The following is a 5,192-nucleotide window of genomic DNA, read 5'->3' as shown; positions in this document are numbered from 1 at the left end:
TATGTCTGCATAGTTAAAGTCCTCCATCACCACCAAGTCCTGCACTTTGGATGATTTTGTTAGTTGCTTAGAAAAAGCCTCACCAATCTCTTCTACCTGGGTAGGTGGTCTGTAGTAGACCCCCCCAGATGTCATCACCCTTGTTTTTATCCCTTGTAACCTAGCCCAGAGGCTTTCAATGCATCTATCTCCTGCATTCACCTCCACCTCAGTCCAGGTATGCACATTTTTAATATATATTGTTTGTAATATATAAGCGAACACCTTCTCCCTGTTCACCCTGCCTATCCTTTCTCAATAAGCTGTACCCTTATACACCAATATTCCAATCGTGTATTATCCCACCAAATTTCTGTGATACCAATTATGTCATAGTTGTATTTATTTATTAGGACTTCAAGTTCTTCCTGCTTGTTACCCATATTTCTTTCATTTGTATATAGGCGTCTAAGATAGTGATTTGCTTTTGCCTCCCAGTTCTGCATAGTCCTCTTTTTTCTCTGCTATTATAACCCATGATTCCTACCATTTCCAACCCAATTCCCAGGTCTCCAGGTTTTTTAAGTTACCTGTGGGCTTAGGTCACCTGTTCCCGTCAAACCTAGTTTAAGTCCTTCCTCACTAGGTTAGCCAGTTTTGATCCAAATATGGCTTTCCCATTCTTCAAAAGGTGAACCCCATTCCCACTTAGCAGTCCTTCTTGGAATAGCATCCCGTGATTGAGGAAGCCAAAATGCTGCTCATGACACTATCCTCGCAGCTAGGTATTCACCTCCAGGGTACACCTGTCTCTGCCTGGGCCCCTACCTTTGACAGGAATGACGGAGGAGAACTCCACCTGTGCTCCCACCTCCTTCACCCAAACTCCCAGAGCCCTGTAGTCACACTTGATCTACTCAAGGTTACACCTTGCAGTATCATTCGTGCTCCCATGAATCAGTAGCATGGAGTAGTAGTCAGCAGGCCGAATAATCTTCGACAGTGCCTCTGTAAGTCTCGCATATGGGCTCCTGGCAGGCAGCATACCTCCTGAGAGGGCATGTGAAGGTGACAGATTGGTGCCTTCATCCCCTTCAGAAGAGAATCTCTGACCATCACTACCCTACCTTTCCTCCTCGTAGTGGTGGCAGCAGATCTCCAAGCCTTGGGGGTACAAGGCTTCTCTGCTTTTGCTGTAGGGGGTGATTCCTTATCTCCTGTATCTCTTGTATTCAGAATGGCATAACATTTTCCTAGTACCCCAGGGGGAGGGCTGAGAGCAGGAGTGGAGCACTGCCTGCTGCCACAAGTGACCAGTGTCCGTCCCTGAGCCATCTCCTCCTCCGCTGATGGTGTGTCAGTAGTCTTTTGTGGTGGAACAGCTACCTTAACCTCAACTGTCTCCACATGAATACTGTCCAGGAATTGCTCATGGAGATGGATACGCCTTAGCCTAGCCACCTCCTCCTGTGTTCGCAACTGAGCCACACAAAAGAATTTCACCTCCTTCCCTCAAGCAAAATTACTCTTTTTGACTGACGAATGCAAAGTGCCCTCAAATGCAGAGATTTCACATTCTCTCATTTAACTGCTGTAACTGTCAGAACCAGCCAGAGAACTATGTTTGTGGATTGACTTTATTTTGAACTTGTTTGTCACAATGCCCATCAATAACACAGCCAGAAAATGAGTAAATAAAGTCTAATAGAGGTTAGCTTTAACAACAGGTGAGACTGAATTTTACTTCTCTTTTATATAAATGTGTTTGTACCTATACATTTGTGTTACAAATTCTGAACTGCTCGAGCTTGTTGTTTCACAATGTTCTGATTAAACCAGGACTACATTTTGACATTGATGAGTTACATAATCCCGTTAACTTCAGTAGAATACCCAAGTAAATAATTATTCACCAATGGGAGTAAAGGGAATCATCTGGTCCTGAATCCCTATATTTTATTGTTCCTTAGACTGCTCTGGTATTAAATAATAGCACTACACTGTCATCTCAGTGAACAAACTGAAAATACTTCGAGATCATTTACCTTTCAAGTTAAACATGACTGCACACGGAACTATTTACCTTAAACTAAATTTGTCACTGAGACTTAGTACGTACATTCATTGTCTCAGAATAAGATGCACAAGAAATAAATGATGAATTGCTCAGAGAGGTTTATGTTGGCCTTCTGTGATATTATGCTGCACGAATGGTTCTTACAAAACAAATTATTTGAGGTTCAGCCATAAATAAAGAAATAATAGATATGCTCTGGAACAAGTAGTCGCATTGGTTTATATCACCTGTCAGAGCAGCAACTATCAATTGACAACAGAGATATTCACCACATTCTGCTGGTCTCTTCTTCCATGAAATATCCTCTTGCCAGTTTTTCTGCCTCTCTCTAGCTGTGTCTACACGTACACGCTACTTCGAAGTAGCGCCACTAAGTTCGAAATAGCGCCCGTCGCAGCTACACGCGTCGTGCGCTATTTCGAAGTTAACTTCGACGTTAGGCGGCGAGACGTCGAAGTCCCTAACCTCATGAGGGGATCGGAATAGCGCCCTACTTCGACGTTCAACGTTGAAGTAGGGACCGTGTAGACGATCCGCGTCCCGCAACGTCGAAATTGCCGGGTCCTAAATGGCGGCCATCAGCTGGGGGGTTGAGAGACGCTCTCTCCAGCCCCTCAGCTCACTGGTGGCCGCATGGAGTGGCCCCTTAAAGGTCCCCTCCCCCTCCCTTCCTGTGCAGGAAGCTGAGGGAACGTGCAGGCTGCAGCCTGCACACGCGGCCAGCCTGCACCACCCTCAGCCCCACAGACCTGCGATGGCTGCCCAGCAGCCCCCCCAGCGCCCCCAGGGGACCCCCCCCCAAGGGGAGCCAGGGCAGCCAGCCCAGCCAGAAGGGCAGCCAGGTTGGGAAGAGGCAGCGGGGCCCCTCCTGGACGGAGGCCAAGCTGCGGGACCTGCGGGGGCTCTGGAGCGAGGAGGAGGTGCTCCAGGTAATGGGGAGCAAGAGGCGGAACGCAGATGCGTTCGCTCGGCTGGCCGACGGCCTGGCTCCCCAGGGTCACCCTGCCCACACTCCTGACCACGTCAGGAGTAAGGTCAAGGAGCTGCGGCAGGGTTACTCCAGGGCCCGGGATGCGGCCAGCCGATCTGGGGCCACCCCTGTTACTTGCCCCTTTTACAGGGAGCTCAGGGACATCCTGGGCTCCCGGCACACCTCCTCCCCTCTGGCCACCCTTGACACCTCTGCTGATGAGCCCCAGCAGGCCCTGCAGACGGAGTCCGCCCCGGAGGCAAGCCCCACACCCCGGGGGCCCCCCCCGGAGGCCACCCCCGGGACATCGCGGCAGGAGGAGGAGGAGGAGGGGGGCTCCTCCTCCGCAGAATCCAGCCTGCAGATCCTCCTCCTGCCATCCCGGAGCAGCAGCAGGGCCTCCGCCCCCCGGAGATCTCCGGACCATGGGAGCGGACCGACAGGTAGGTACCCCCCTCTGGTGGACACCCCTGGGCTTGAGGGGTGGGGGTAAGAGATATGTGTCCAGGGCCCCCCACATGCTCACATGGCCATGGCCCCAAGGACACCAGGGCCGTGGCCCTCACAGCACTGCATCCATCAGCCCCTGCCCCCGCCTACCCCGCATGACAGTGCCATGCCCCATCCCCGGGCCAGGGGGGAGCAGAACCTCGAGGAGCCCCCGGGAGGAGGGGGTGGGACACCCCGCAGCAGCAGCATGTGATGGAGTGGGGGGAGTGCCAAAGGGAGACTCAGGCTACATATGAGCAACAAGAGCCGAATAGCTCCCAGGGGCAAAGGAGGATCCTGGGGCTACAGCTGGCAGGTGACACCTCTGCCCTGAACAAACAGGAGGGAGGAGCCGAGCTGGCTTGGAATTGGGAGGCGAGGGCAGGGCCCACAGGTAGAGGCTAGGGGAAGGGAGAGCTGGAAGGCAGCCAGCCTGAGGACGGGGAAAGCTGCATCCCTGAGGGGCACCCCTTGGGGTCTTCTCCCCACTACGGGTTGGAAGGACTGTCTCTTCCGACAGCTGGTGCTGTCACTCCTGGCAGAAACTGGGCATCTGTGGCCTAAGAAACCTTTCCTGCTCTCAGACCCTGCAGGGTGAAGTGAGAGTCGCTCCCAACAGGGGACGGGGTGCAGGGCAGGGGGACCCCTGAACCCCATCCATCACAGCAGCATCTCCCGGGGACGGGGATGGGGAACCTGCAGCACAGGGCTGGGGGGACAAAGGCCACGGCTCGGGGCCCACACTAACGCCTGTCTCCATTCTTCTTCCCCCCCTCCTCTCCTGTGTCCTGCACCTGCACCATCAGAAGGACCGGAAGAGAGTGCCGGCGAGGCCCCACGGCGGGCTAGACGGCGGACTCCGCGCCTCCAACTGCCGACGGCGATGGACCCCCAGCTGCTGGCCATCCACCGTCGGCAGCTGGAGGTCGCGGAGCAGCACCTCCAGCTGCAGGAGCGGGTGCTGGCCTGGTGCCAGGAGGCATGGGGGGCCTACATGGACACATTTAATCTCCTGGTGGACTACCTGGCCCCCCATGCCGCGCCGGCCGCAACATCGCCCTCCCTGCCTGCTCCTGCAGCCCCACCACCAGCTGCTCCACCCATCGCCGTCCCGTCCGCCGTCGCCCTGCCACCCACCGGCGAGGGCCAGAGCGCCGAGGGACCCCTGGAGCCACCTGACACTCGCAGGCCACCATACTTTCCTGTCCAGCCCGCTCCCACCCAGCCACGGACCAGGCTGCAAGCACGGCGGGGCTCCCGGCTGGCAACGCCCAGTGCCGGGCTATAGGGGCGAGGGGCCCGGGACGTGGCCCCCGCCTTTGTATATAGTTGGACCCTGTTGTTTTCTCCCCCCCGTTTGCCCCGTCCCCCCCATGTAAATAGTTCTCCCCTTTATCCTCCCTGGTTTTCTTTTTATTATGGCATACAGTTGTTTCTTTGTATTGTTTTATTTTTGTACATATTGCTTTTGTTGAACGTTTGTACCTAGTTTTTGGTTTGTGGTTCACATATTTATTTACATAAAAAAAAAAAAGTTTCGAAAAGAAAAAAAAAAGTTTACGTTCAGCCACAAGTGCGTGCTGTCATTTGTCCAGGACAAGTGGGAGGGGGGGGCGGTGGGGTGCTCCATGGTGTGGGTGTTGGGGCAGGAGTGTGGGGGAGGAAGGGGCAGGCAGT

Source organism: Carettochelys insculpta, chromosome 1 (genome assembly GCF_033958435.1).
Source record: "Carettochelys insculpta isolate YL-2023 chromosome 1, ASM3395843v1, whole genome shotgun sequence".
Taxonomy (NCBI): Eukaryota; Metazoa; Chordata; order Testudines; family Carettochelyidae; genus Carettochelys; species Carettochelys insculpta.
The sequence above is the reverse complement of the archived record's forward strand: the minus strand, read 5'-3'. Positions refer to the sequence as shown.